The 15740-nt window shown below is 35.5% G+C and overlaps 1 long non-coding RNA gene across 3 annotated transcripts in view; it reads left to right on the forward strand.

The window, feature by feature from the left end:
- LOC138159802 (uncharacterized) overlaps positions 1-15740 on the forward strand; it is a 413356-nt gene that overhangs the window by 385340 nt on the left and 12276 nt on the right. The window lies entirely within an intron of this gene.

The following is a 15740-nucleotide window of genomic DNA, read 5'->3' on the forward strand; positions in this document are numbered from 1 at the left end:
AGAAGCTGCGAGATCCTGGATTATCCTGATTGTGTTTCCACAATATTCAAATTGTTTCTTCCTGGCTGCTTGTAATATTCTCTACTTAATCTGAGAATTCCAGAACATATCTATAATATTCCTAGGAGTTTTCTTTATGGGATATTTTTCAGGAGATGATCGGTGGAATTTTTCAACCTCTATTTTGCCCTCTGGTACTAAAACATCAGGGCAGTTTTCTTTGAGATCTTCCTGGAGGATGATTCCTAGGCTCTTTGATCATGGCTTTCAGGTAATCTAATAATTATTAAATTATCTCTCCTGGATCTATTTTCCAGGTCAGTGATTTTTCCCATGAGATATTTCACATTGCCTTCTATTCTTTCATTTGTTTGGATCTGTGATTTCTCATAAAGTCATTAGCTTCCATTTGCTCCAATCTAATTCTGAAGCAATGATTCTCCTCATTGAGCTTTTGAGATTCTTTTTCCATCAGGCAAATTCGGCTTTTTATGGCATTCTTCTCCTCATTGCCTTTTTGAGCCTCTTTTGCCATTTGAGTTAGTCTATTTTTTAAGGTGTTAAATTCCTCAGTCAGGCTCTTGACCCTCATTTCATAATTTTCTTGCATCATTCTCATTTCTATTCTCAATTTTTCCTCCACTTCTCTTATCTGCTTCTTAAGGTCCTCTATGGCCTGAAACCAGCTTGCATTTTCCTTTGAAGCTTTTGGTGCAGGAGTTCTGACTTCACTGTCTTCCTCCTGTTCCATGCTTTTATCCTTTTTGTCTCCAAGATAGGAGTCTAATGTTGGAATCTTCTGTCTTCTTACTTTCCTTTGCCTGGTCATGTCGCGCCCTCAGTCACTTGACCCCTGGGCTTTTTGCCACAGTAGGACTCTGCCACCAAACATGGGAGCTTTCATCCCAAAGCCTGGAGTTTTCTCAGCTGCCAGAGTTATTAGATGGGTGCCCTCTCTTAGGTCTCCACATACTCTGGCAAGCTGAACACATACCCCAGGACCTCCACCCTAGACTGCAATCCAGATCCAAGATGGTTAAAGCAAGAGGGATTACCCCTCAGACTGGTGCTTGGTTCCCCTACACTCTGAAGGCCAGGAGCTGAAGCTGCCATGTGGTGCTGGCTGGCTGTGTCAGTGTCTCAGTGGCTTCTCTCCCTTGGGGCAAAAGCCTCGCACTCCCACTTACTGGGTCCCAAAGTCCATACTGCACTGACCTCTCACTTTGTCCTTTGCATCTATGTGTTGATAAATCTGGAAACGGCCACAGCTCCTGCTGATCTGGAGTTCCTCTGGCCGGCAGCTGGTCAGGCCAGCTCTGGGGCTAAAGGCTCTGCGTGGTACTGGGCTTGGCTCCCAGAGCACTGCACTTGCCAATACCTGCCATCCTGACAGGCTGTCCTCAGAGGGAGGTTAGCTTCTTTGTCTCATTTTGTGGGTTCTGCAGCTCCAAAGTTTGTTTAGAGTCCCCTTTTCACATGGATTGGGGAAAATGGAAGCCGGAGCAGCAGGGAGGTCCTGCTTCTACTCTGCCATCTTGACTCCCTCATGATTTTCTTACATCATTCTCATTTCCCTTCCCAACTTTTCCTCCTATTTTCTTACTTGGTTTTCAAAATCCTTCTAGAGCTCCACCATGGTTTGTAATCAGTTCATATTTTTCTTGGAAGCTTTTGGTACAGGACTTTTGCCTTTGTTGACTTCTTCTCATTCCATGTTTTGATCCTTTTCGGATTCTATGGTCTGATTGGTTTCCTCTCCTTTCTCACCTTGTCAACCAAATACATGACTTTGGAGCTCTTTGCCATAGTAGAACTCTTGTTCCAGAGTGAAGAGCTTTGTCTGAAATCACTGGGATTTTTGGAAAAGTTGGCTTTAGCTCACAAAATTTCCTGCTACTATTCTGCCATCTTGGTTCCACCCTTCTCTTAATTATTTATTTTTCTAGCCCTCTCTATTTTTTGTAATTTGAATGGTATTGCACTGGATAAGTAAATTAATTTACATAGGATTATCATGTTTATTAAATTGGCTCAGCCAAGCCATGAGCAATTAATATATGTCCAGTTATATAGATCTGATTTTATGTCAAAATTATTTTGTAATTGTGTTTATATATTTCCTGGGTTTGTCTTGGCATATCAACTGCCAAGTATATATATATAGAATAAAGCAACATTTCTTTTTTATAGAGTCCTATGCTTAATTGGTTATTTCCTCCTTGCACCAGAACCAATGAGGGCAAAGCTCATATGATTCCCATCTCTCTCCCTTCTTTTCCTCTGCTATACTGTTTTTATACCTATTTGTGTGGCATAATTTACCCTTTTCCACTTCATTCATTCCCTTTCTTCCATTGCAGTCCCTTTGTAGCCCTTAATAAGATTTTTTTTAATTGTCATTTTGTGTATTTTATACTCATACCCTCTGCTTGTCTATAACCAGTTTGCTCTTATCTAATAGCAGGGTGTGTGTGTGTTTTCCTTCTTTACATTTCTATGTCACTGTTGGATCTCATAATTGGAGGTGGAATTTTCCATTGAGTTCTGGCTTTTTTATCCAGAATGTCTGGAACTCTGTTATATTGTTGAGTGGCCATCTCTTTGCCTGGAAGAATATGCCCAGTCTCACTGAGTATGTGATCCTTGTTTGTGACCCGAGCTCTTTTGCCTTCCAGAAAATTGTATTCTACCACCTTCGATTTTTCAGTGTAGAGGCTGCCAAATCCTGTTCAATGCTCACTGTGGACCCTCGATATATGAATTGTTTCTTTCTGGCTGCTTGAATTATTTTCTCTTTTATCTGGTAGTTCTAGAGGTTGGCCACAACATTTCAAGGACTTTTCAGTTTGGGATCTCTTTCAGCAAGTGTCCAGTGGATTCTCTCGATTTCTATTTTACCCTCAGCTTCTAGTATCTCAGGGCAGTTTTCCTTTATGAGCTCTTGGAGAATGTTGTCCAGGCTCATTTTTTCATCATGATTTTCTGGTAGGCCTGTAATTCTCAGATTGTCTCTCCTGGATCAGTTTTCCAGGTCAGTGATTTTTTCTTTGAGGTATTTTACCTCTTTTTCTAATTTTTCATTCTTGTTGTTTTGTTTGACTAATTCTTGGTTTCTTATAGAGTTATTTGTTTCAATTTGGTTGATTCTAGTTTTTAGCAAATCATTTTCCTTGGTTAATTTTTGGAGCTCCTTTTCCATATCCTACACTCTTCTTTTTAGAGAGATGTTTTCTTCATTATAATGTTTTTCTAATTCGGCTATTTTGGGTTTGAGAGAATTATTCATTTTGTCTTCTATCTCTCTCATTCAGTTTTCAGAATTCCTTTTGATCTCATGTAGGAGAGCTTTCTGTGCTTGGGACCCATTCCCTGTAGAGGTTCCAGCTGTGGGTGTGGAGTCCACATTGTCTCCCTCTGAGTTTGGTTCCTCCCTCTGAGGTTAGTAGGACTCCAGAATCTTTGTCTTTGTAGTCTGCTTTCTACCCATTTTGAGGCAGGGCCCTTGCCACGCCCTTCCTCTAGGGATCCAATGCCTTTATTGTACAGGGTTTTGCCCTGGGGCAATAGTTGCTATATTTTCAGGATCAGAGGAGGTGGGTTGGAGCAGGTGAGGTGCCCTCTGTTATCCTGGTCTTTGGAGGTCCTGATAGGGGCTTTTTTTTTTTTAATCTCTGGGCTATGAATTGGTAGCCCCAAGAGTATTTGCTGTCCAGGACAGGGGCCCCTGTATTTGGTTCTTATTTTGCTCTTTCCAGTCCCAGCCCTTTGGTGATAGTCCTGGTAATGGCCCTTGTGGTTGGTGGGATGACATGCCTTCTGAGTTGATCAGGCCCCTTCCAGGCCTGCCTCTGCCAGCCACACCTTCCAGGCCTGCTTCTGCTGGCCAAGCCTTCAGTGCCTGCCTTCTGAAAATTTGCTACAGTTGTTAATTATTTGCACTAGTTTTTTTTTTCCTCTAGGATTCTCTCAGTATACATCATATCATTTGAAAAAACTTATAGTTTTGTTTTCTTATTGCCTATCCTAATCCCTTCCATTTTCTTGTCTTATTTGCATAAGTAGCATCTCCAGTAAAATTTTTGTAATAACAGTGGTAATAACAGGCATCCTTGTTCACCCTTGTTCTTATGGAGAAGTCTTCTAGATTATCTCCACTGCAGACAATAATTGCTGATGGCTTTAGATAGATACTACTTATCATTTTAAGAAAAGCTTCATTATTCCTAGCTTCTCTAATGTTTTGAATAGGAATGAGTGTTGTATTTTATCAAAAGCTTTTTCTGCATCTATTAAGATAATTTAAGTAGAAAAATAAAATTTCCCCCAAGTGCTGCTTTGTCTCCATTCCACAAATTATGCTATGTTTTATAATTGTTATTTTCTATAGTGAAATTATTGATTATTCCTGTTATCTGTTCTTTGACCCACTCATGCATTAGGATTTGATTATTTAGTTTCAAATTAAATTTTAATCTATGGTTCCAGGGTACATTATTGAATGTCTATCCATATTAAATTTAATCAAATTAGCACCAACCCACTGCTGTACCTTTTTAAAATCTCTTTAAAAATCTTTTTAAGCTTTTCTTCCTAGCTTTCCATAATTTGAAATTTTGAAAAAATATAAGATCATCATCTTTTTTTTTTAAGTTCTAACAATATTAGAAAGATCAAGCCCAGGTACAAGCCATGTGGCATATTAATCGAGACTTGTTTTACATTGATAACAATTTGTTGCTTGATATTCCTGGATCAAATCATTCAGCTAGTTCCAAATATAACAAAACATATTTTTATCAAGTCCATAACCCCCTATAATTTCCACAAAGATATTTTCAAGATTTAGCTAAATAGGTTTAGATATATTATGCCTATTACATTCCCTTGAAAGAGCACTCTATTAATCCCATAAAAATATCAGGTCAGTTTTTTTTTTCAATCTTAATAGGGTAGATATTTAATCTTTTCTCACCTAAAATAGCAACAGATATTCCTTTTCAAAATCACTTGGGGAGAAAAGTTTCAAGGTGACAAGACTAAGAAGTTGCTAAGATAGGCTAGAATTGAACAGCCCCATTCCTGCCTTAAGGAAGACACTACAACAGCCTTTGGATATAAATAGGGAGGAAAAAAATCCTGGTAGAATAGTATTATAGACTTTTACCATATACCATATGAAATTCATTTTTTCTTTTTCCTTTTCTTTTTTACATTTGTTTTGGATGTTTTTCTATATATTTTCTAAATTAAATAATAAACAAGCCCTAAGTTACATTTTTACTCTAAAATCCCATTGTCTCACAAATGTATTGGATTGATAATATTTTGCTATGTTTAGTTTTGGATCAGAACTCTTTATTTTTTTAATAATAATACCTAGCATTGGTCTTAGAAATGGTTTGCAAAACTTCACAAATAATATTTCCTTTTAAAAAATATTTTGAACTCTAAACCTAAAAAAAGGATGTTTCTATATATAAAGATATAAAGTAATATAGAAAAGGGACTTAAGTGTAAAACCACAAATCTCTATTATGTACTGGTTCCTTTATATATAAAGATATAATAAATTCAAAGATATAGTTTCAAAGTTGTCCCATTTATCCATTTTCTTTTTGAAATATTTTATATTCCCCTCTGTGCTTTATAAAAAATGTTTCAATGACCCTGATACATTTATTTCCTTTTTTTCTTTGGAATTCTATCACTAGCTCCTTTCTCTCCTTCCAAATAGCCATCCCAAAATGAAAGTTGTGTGTGTGTGTGTGTGTGTGTGTATAATCCTTGTAGCAAGGAAATATGATCAAACAAAATAAATCTATGAGTTTGCAATATTCAAAAATGCATTTCTTTTTCTGCATCTAGAGTCCATACCCCCTCTCAGAAAGTGTGCTCAAAAAGTTTCATAATCTATCTTCTGTAATGTAATGAGATGGTGATTTCATTGATCAGAGTTCTCAAGTCTTTCATAGTCATTTTTCTTTAAAATGCAGATTCCAGTTATTTCAATCCGCATCAGTTCACATAAGCTTTCTTAGGTTCCCCTAAAAGTGATCCTTTTGTCATTTTGCAATGAAGTTAATAGTCTATTAGATTCATATACCATAATTCATTAAGTCATTCCCCAGTTAGTGGATATGTTATTTCTAGATTTTACTGAAACAATAAATCTGGTATAAAAATTGTATACATATGGTTCCTTTTGATGTGAGGTCAAAGCCTCTTTGCTATATATATATATATGTATAATTTTTTTATGGTGATATTCATTGGGTCTGGAACTCTTATCATTTTTGTATATAAAGGACCTTTTCTCAGCCTAGAATCACCCTTGGACTCTCTTCTCAGTATTATGTTTATAAATAATTTAAGGCAATAATTTTTAGTAAAAGGTTATTGAGATCATCATTATATTTTCCAATCCAAGTTCATAGGTTAAACAACCATTCTTTAAGGACATTGGACTATACTATTCTCCTGATTCCTCTCTCTCTCTCTGATTTTACACACACACACACACACACACACACACACACACACACACACACACACACACTCACACATGTAATTTGTTTAGTAACTTTTCCTTTTGGGAGAAAATATTTAATGTAATATTGAAAGTAATTGTTCTTTAAATGTTCGATAAACTTCACTTTTAAATCAAATAAACATTTTTTCCCCTCTGAGAATTACTTTATGATTTTTTCAAGTCTTTTTTTCTGATATTAGGTTATTTAAATTGAGCATAGTTTATTTCTGTTAGGTCGATACATATTTTTATTTGTAAATATTTTTGTATTTCATTTAAATTGTTAGTTTTGTTGACATATAACTGGGTAAAAAATTTCTAATAATTTACTTTATTTCTTTATTTATTGTAACTTCTCCTTTTTTGTTTTTTATAATGAGAATAGAGTTTTTCCCCTTCATCTCTTAATTCAGATTGCTAGTTTTACCTATTTAAATTTTTCCCCAAAAAAGTGTTTAATTTTATTTATCAATTTAGTAGGAATTTACTCTATTTTATCGATCTCTTCTTTGATTTTGAGACTTTTTATTATGGGTTATATAAGAGTTTTAGAAATTGTTGCTTTTGCATTCTGAATTCATTGACCTGTTTTTCACTTTTCTTTTCTTTTTTTTTTTTTTGTTATTTGAAGTGTGGAAGGTAGGGCAATTGATGTTAAGTGACTTACCCAAGCTCACACAGCATGTGTGTGTGTGTGTGTTTGTGCATGTATGTGTTTTAAGTGTCTGAGGGTGGATTTAAACTAGGGTCCTCCTGACTCCAGGGCCAGAGCTCTAATTACTGAACCACCTAGCTGCCCTAATACTTTTTTGTTAATGTCCAGGTGGAGGAGACTGAACACTGTTGATCTTTTATAGAACCTGGATATTGTTGATCTTTTTTTCTGTGATTTGTTCTTTAACCTACAATTTCTCTAGGATTAAATTATTCAATTAATATTTAACTTTCTCAACTTGATTATGCCACATTATATAACCCTCTCTATCTTCTTTTCCTTATTTAGTAATTCAATCTCACACAACACATTGATTCATCTGTATGCAGGTTTCTGCAAGATCTCTTCATCTACCTCTCCACCATCAATCACTTCCACCTGATTTCTGCCTTCACCCCTCACTTTATGTATATATTTAGGAAGAAGATCTTATACGTTTCTTTGTTGCCATTCTGTTGCCATGCTTGTCTATTGAGTTCACTCATCCCTCCTACATTTCTGCGGTATGGGGTGTTAATCAAATAACTACAATTCTGGCTTTCTAAGAATGTTTTTTCTGCCCTTTTATTATTGAATGTATATATTTTTTCATTTGTGGTTAAGATTAGAATTGTAGGGTAGTTCACCCTGGGCTGTGTCCCAAACTTTATTTCTTTTTGGAATACATTTTGTCATTCCTGCCTACTTTTTCTGGTGGTTGAAAATTAATCTCATATTATTTGAATTTTCCTTATTTGTATTTAAAGGTCATTTTCCTGGTTGCTTTCAGAATTTATTACTTCTGAATTGAATTGTTAAACTGAACTACTGCGTCTAGGAGTTTATGGCCTTTGGTTTTGTGATTTTTTTAGAGGCAATGTATCAGTTCTTTCATTTGGCATTTTGATTTTTGTTTTCAGAAATTTTGGGCAGTTTTCTAAATTCTTGAATTTTGGGGTTCAATTTTTATTTTTTTTTAATTCTAAGAGGAATATAATCCTCAATTGTCTCTATGCATTCTGACATCAAGATCTTTTTTTTTTTTTTTGGCTAAACTGAAAGAATACTTTATTTTAATGTTAGTGGTTTGGGGTTTTTTGCTTCTCTTCTTTTAGATTGTCTTTCACTTCTGCATAGTTTCATTCTCATTCAGTTTTTCTCTCTTTTTGGGGGGGGGTACTTACCATCATATTTTTAAGTTTTTATACACCATTTTTTCTGCTATATTTAGGACATCAATTCTGTTCTCCCAAATCTAATATCTCTTTCAAACCACTCAGGAACAATGTGTCGTGGTCCCATATTTTCCTCAAATTCCATAGGGTCCTCTGTCTTATCCATGTACCATTTTCCTTTCTTTTGCAGTATTTATTCATAGATGTCTGAACTTCTTTAGATAGATTGAATACCCTAATTCTTATCCTGTTAGTATTTTCAGAAGTGGTTTATTTGCTGATGCTTAACATCTTTGTGTTTTCTTACTCTTTGGATCTTTGAAAATTTCACTCTTTACTCCCTATATTTTATCTTAATGCTCAATTTCTGACTTTCTCCTCTCCAATAGTTACAGTCCCCTGGGAATTATCTCAAAGCATGTCAGCCCTATCCACCTGGACATTACCCAGGTTACCAGTACGCCTAGCCAAGTTAGCTTTTGGGGGACAGAACTAGCTCCAGATGGATACTGGAGTGCTAGTACCACATGCCAAGAGTCCTCTGGTTGGATTTCCTCTGGTATTCATTTCTGCAGCCCAGAAATACAGAGTGCTATTGCATACTGAGATGATTTCTGTGATTTGTAGTTTCTGACCCTAAGGAGGAGATTGTCCAATTGAGCTTCATTTCAAGTCTGGACATGGACCCTACCCCTCTCTGTTCTTTGATTCCTTTGCATAGATATCATGAAACACAAAAGGTTGTTGTGCTATTGGCTATCAAGGACTATGAGCAAATCTGCTGTTTGAAGCTTAGATTTCCATGACACTACAAAGAGAGAGACAGAGACCTGAGTAGGTGTAACTTAGGCATTAGTCCATGACGGTCTAAACTTTTTTTGGGTTCCTGGTGTCCTAGCCTACAAAATGGAGACAGCAAAAGTAATTTTATTTTTGACACATACTTTCTGTTTTGGACAAGTTTGAAGTCATGGGGATCATATAAGATGTTTTGGTGCTATGACCTGGAAGTCCTGTCTCATTCTTTAATAATGTAACCCTATTTCCATTCCCTCTCCTGAAATTTGGTTAGGGTTTATTCTTTTTATATCACATGAATTATTGATTTTTATATGTTAGCAATAAGGCATAGATTTACCACTGACAAAGCATTGCATTGGGTATTTATAAAGGAATAAAATGCTAAAAATTTCTCCTTAACTGTTACATGTTTCAGATTAGAGTGACCACTACTAAGGTTTGCCTTAGCCTGAAACTGCTCATAGAAGCCTCATAGTAGGAAAGAGTTTGATACCTTTGTCAGAGCCTTTAGCCAGCAGCTTTTTCCTTCTGATCCCAACACAATCAACATCATGTCTTCTTACTATTAGTAACAGTGACCTCTATTTCAGTTTCCATTTATGGATAATCCAGAAGGCACTTATTCCTTAGGGGTTCACTTAATCCCTAAACAACAACAAAAAAAATTAAATCATTGTCCTAATGGTCAAATAGATTTTAAACTACTTATTTGATAAATTACTATGAAATGTATGTATAGGTATCACTTGCAGAAGTGTATACATTTAAAACTGCTGTTAAGGACAGCAAATTATCATAATTCAAAATTAACCTTTTACTTAACTCTCCACTTTGGTGATGTTTCCCAGGCCTAGTTGTTTTACCCTGGACGACACTTCATGCTATTGATTCAAAGAAATAGCTTTTCTCTCAAAAGAAGCAAGGCAAGTGAACAGCTATGAAGGGAGGAATATTTCTAATATATTTTCAGGTTTATTAAATTTAAATTATTCCCTTCTAGTATTCTCCTCTTCCTGGGCTAGGAGAATGGTACTCATAAAATCAATTAGCTTTAATAACACACCACCTTCTAAATACTTTCTATATGAAGAACAGCAGAAAGATTCCCAGTTCCCTCCAAAAAGTGGAAAATTTATTTATGTTATTTTTGTTACTATCCAGAAATATGTTCCCTCCCTCCATTGTTATCATCAACACTGTAAATGTGTTAACTAGTTGTCTTATGAGATGAACTGGAAAGCTAGGAACTGTAATTCTATGTGTTAAGACATTAAACACTGGTTAACAAGTCTTTGAAACCAGAGATTGTAGGTCTTTTTTACGGAAGCATAACTCTTGGTCATAGATATCTTTATTTAAATGGTCAAGTGGAGGGTCCTTTCAAGTTCAGAGAACCTCATAGACACAGACTAAAACACCAGGTGTTTCCACATGTTTTAAAAGAAGATATAATAATGAAAAGTCAACTTGCCTCCTGGCTTAAACTAGGAAGAGTTTGCAAACTGATAATTCCATTATTTTCAGATATTACTTTGTGTGTGTGTGTGTGTTTGTGTGTGTATGCATGTATGTATGTATCCTCTTACAATACTATACTTTAAAAAGGGAATGAGTTTCCTGAATATATTTAGCTCGAATCAGTGAAATAGTTTCACTTTTCTTGATTCAAAGGATGATTTTTTGGCTTGACGAAACCCTGGAGTTGATCTAGTCCCAACTCATTTTTTTCAATGAGGAAATTGAGGACTGATGGAATGACATCCAAAATCATGAATATAGTATGCAGAAATGCTTATATTTTAATCCCCCTCTAGCTCCAAACCTTTCCATCATACCACCATGATATTTAAAACAAAATGGTACCAGTTTGGCTGGCAAGTTCAAGTGTTAGAAGCACTCTACATATATATGGTTCCTTTCAAAAAACAAAATCAATATTTTCTATTCTTTGGCATCATGCCCAAGATTCAAAAATAAAAGTCCTGTAGTACCATATATTTATTATGTGATCTTTATAAAACATTCACCATTTAAAAGGACTTAACTGGTCATGTTAAGAGTGGTGGACATCTCTGATGAATTCTAAGCAGTTATGTTCTACCAGACTATTCTTACGATGAAATGGAGGGGACTGGCATACATATTCATACATCACAGATTTAACACATGAGTGGTATTGAGTAAGCATTCCATCCATTTCCCTCATTTACAGATGGGCCACAGATAGGTTAAGTAACTTGTCCTTGATCACACGGGCAAAAGTGAGATTGGTACCCAAAGTCCCCTGACTCTAGTGCCAATGCTCTTTCCATTATATTCTTTTCCTTTAGATGAATGAAAATCTTTAGCATTCTAAGAGACAGTCTTATAATCAGCCCCAAGCTCCTTATGTTTCCTAAAACAACATTCTCAGGTTTAGATCACTTCTACAAATCATGCAGGGCTCATTTTATGTTCATTTATGTCTCTTGGCCAAGGAACCTAATTTTAAAAGTTTACACTGCCAGAGGAGACAGTGCAGTCCTTCCATAATTATTCTGGTAATTTATTTTGGCATATACAAAAGATTGGCAGCTGGTTAGTCATAATAGAGTTACAATTGGGTCTGATACACACTGAAACCAACTGACTAAGATCATGACCCCTAGGCTAAATGCCTAAGTATCCCCATGTGGCCCTAGGCATGAAGTTCTTCAAACAAGTGGCTTTGAAAATAATCATTTTAGTCATGTAGTCACTGCCACATGTGAAATACATGAACATGTGGTTTGGAAGAGACTCTGATTTTGTGCTTTTGTTTTAAAGGAGTAGTTAGATTCCACAGGTATCTTTGAAATTCACATCAGAAACCGATGGCCTATTGTATACTTATTCTGAGAGTTCTTAGCTCTGAAGGCAGAAACCTTTAAAAAATAGCCAGCTTTGGAAATAGATTCTAAAACAAAATAATGATTCATGGGTTTACCAAAATTTCTTTCCCCACTTTGGACATTAGCCAATTGTAGGAATCAGCTGCAGCATCTAAACTATACATACAGTGGCTTTTACCTAGGCTTTTCCTTTAGATTGACGACCTTGTGAAGGGACATGGTGCTAAGAGTTGGAAGTCAAAATGATGCCTGTCTCCATAAGTAGCACTCATAGCTGCAAGCCAAAGGATGGTCTTTATTTCCTTCTAAAGCAATTGTTGGTCAAAAATTTGGGGTTTTCACATCTGTTGAATAATTATTGTTGATAAAAGACATATGTCATTTTAAAGAGCAAGAAACTGGGGTCATAGGTTAAATAACTTGGCCAGGGTAAAACAGCTAGTAAGACACTGGGCTAGGGTTTGAACCTAGGTCTTCATAACTCTAAGACTAACACCATATACATTGCCTCATGCAGTATCATTTTTGAAGGAGCCACAAAAACATAAATTAATATATTTGCATTTTAACACATACCAACAGTAACAAAACATCTGGTTAACACAAAAATACTAGCCTTAGAACAATAGCTCATTCATTGTATGTTGGGTACACTAGTTGAATAGATCCCAATGCACCAATAAAAAAATGTAGACTGTGCCTTAGCTTTCTCTGTTTAGATCTGACCTAAAGAATTAAGTAAAACTCCATTATTAAGTGGACTATTATTTTAGAAGGTTTTTGGAATTTGTTATCAACAGACGTGGATTTGAAACCTGACAGTATGACCTTCATTGAGTAACAATTTCTCTGGGCCTTTCTTCCCAATCAAGTGAAGAGTTTAGAGATGACCTGTATGATCCCTCCCAAGACTAAACTTTGTAAACCTATGGTCATATAAACAAGTATTACATCAGATTATTTAGAACAGTTTCTTGCTCTTTTATGATAGAGTGCTTTAAAAAAATTATTGTTCAGTCATGTCTGAGTCTTTGTGATCCCATTTGAGATTTTCTTTGCAAAGATACTAGAGTGGTTTGTAATTTCCTTCTTTAGCTCATTTTACATATGAGGAAAAGGAGACAAACAGGGTTAAGTGACTTGCCCAGGATCATACAGTGTCTGAATACAGATTTAAAAATAAGAAAATGAACTTTCCTGACTCCAGGTCTGGCACTCTATCTTCTGAACCACCTAGGAAATCCATTATCAGAAACACTGCTTACCTTTACTGAGTTCATCAGTAAGCAGTTTTCCTCCAACACTTAAGAATTTCTGAAATGACCAAATAAAACTGAGGCCTTCATTTTCCATCAGTGCAACTCCACTTCAACCGTTTCCTTTCTGTTAATAAAATATATTGGGAATTTTTCCATCAACTTATTTTGATTAGTAAGTGGAGACTAAAATGAAATGACTATGCATTTACAAGCTTAGCTTCTATTGACAGCTGCGATTGGGAACATGCAATAAACAAGGAAAATAAACCATCTAAAACAATAGCTGATGCAATTATGTGTGCGAATAACCCTTTACTCACTACAACACCTGCCTTCCATCTATTCTTATCAATGAGCCTAATTTTAAAATAAGAGGTGGTAGAAAGCAAAATACCAGTTACCATTTGGCACATGCAAATGTCCAAAGGGACATAGTTCAATTGGCTCCATCTGAACTTGAGACAAACCACTAAAGCATGAAGCAGATGTCTGGAAGTCTCACTGAATGTCAATAAGGAAGGACTGGTTATTTTTCCCATAATGACATAGTGTATCATCTTATTTTAAGGGAATTCTGGTTGAACAAAAAAACGAGAAAATCTGAGAAATACAAATCTCTTTCTATTTTTTCCATTACAGTATGGGACTATTTATAATTAAGCCAACTATTTTTTTATCTCTCAGTTTCCAGAAGTGAAATGCATGTTCATGTGCCTATTCTCCAGTTTCATTCAGCAATGGGCAAAATTGGCATCTAAGGGCAACAGTGAGGCTTGGTTAGCATTGTCTTCACATTTGTTGTTAATTTGCAGTCAGTGTTAAAAGAGAAACAATTACAACCATATCTGACATATCTTAGCATCTTAGTCAAACATTTCAACTAGAAGAACCTAAAAGTTTGCAAAAAACGCAGAGAAAGCAAAGCAGTCTAATAATTTTATGTATTTGTTTTTTTTCCCCTTGGGTAAGCATGCCACTAGGTTTATTAATTGGGAAAATATTTTCAAATTCTCTTTTGCATAAGGTGCTTGAATCAATATAACCTCTACAAAACTATTTGTAAGAGGATACAATTTACAAAAATAGCAAAATTGAGTTAAAAATCAGTTATCGTGCTAATTATAAATGTTTCCATTCTGTGAATTTAATATACTGAAAAAATTATATTCCTCCCATATGAATCCTTTGAATGCAATATTTACATAGCATCATAAGATCAATCAAGGTAAGCTAAGTGATTTACCCAAGGTCACATACCCAGTAAGCATCAGAGGCAGATTTTGAATGCAGGTTCTTTGACTCTAAAGTTAGTGCTTTTTTTTTTCTAATCACTATATCATGCTACGTTTCTTAGTTCCCTAAAATTATTGAAATACCTCATCTAATTTCATTGCAATTTATTCTCTTCATATGAACTTAAAATTAATTTCTATTTCCTTGCTTTATATACAAGTGATATATCTTCCTTTTAGTTCATCAACACTTTGATCCAGATGCTACTTGTGTTTTACATATGTCTCTTCTGTCTTAGCACAGGGAATCATACATGCAAGACACTTAAATGTTTGTTGACTGATTGAATATATCTTGGCAGAAAAGAGTTGTTATTTATACAATGAACCGATGACCTCAAGATCTGATGTCTTCTCCTTCAATGGTTTTCCACATCTCCCTCTATACAAAATGCAAGCTCTATACACCTTGAAGTTTAGATCTGCAAAGTCTGCTTCCACCCTACTAACCAATGCTTATTGATCTTCTCTTCTCCCAACTCCTTCCCATACTCCTTATTCTTCATACATTTCTGCTTTTCTCTGAATGTATTCCTTCCCATTTCTTTGCACAGGTTCTTGCTTATGCATACAGTACACCACCCCACTTCCCACCCCAAACGGTGTCCCTTATAAGCCATAGTTTTCTTCAAGGCTTACCCCATGTGGTATAACCTATAGGGAAGCTTCTGCTAATCTACTTGGTTCCTACTTTCGCCTCCTCAAACCATACTGTATGTACTTTTCTTTTTATAAGTTGTTTCCCGGTAATAGAATGTAAGTGCATTGAGGACAAGTAATCTTTTTTTTAATCCTCAGTGTATAATGCCTTGCACAAAATAAATATTTAATACACACTAGATGAATTGGATGAAAAAAAAATTTGTTGAGAAACATTGGCCACCTACTATCTTAAACTGATAACAAAAGACACATGGAATATATACATCAACATAGACACCTACTTGTTTGTGCCTGTATAATATCTTGCCATTACAGGTCAGATGGGTACTAGTATCTAGATGAGTCCTGTTTAAGTCTGGAATTTCATTTAGAGGGCACCAACTTGTGTGTCAAAATATTTTGTAAAAAAGCTTACAGTGGTACAAATGGCATCCGATCTTTGATTTGAGCTAAGCAC

Source organism: Petaurus breviceps, unplaced genomic scaffold, assembly GCF_028583685.1.
Source record: "Petaurus breviceps papuanus isolate PSGF00001 unplaced genomic scaffold, PetGlider_PUasm1.0 178, whole genome shotgun sequence".
Taxonomy (NCBI): Eukaryota; Metazoa; Chordata; class Mammalia; order Diprotodontia; family Petauridae; genus Petaurus; species Petaurus breviceps.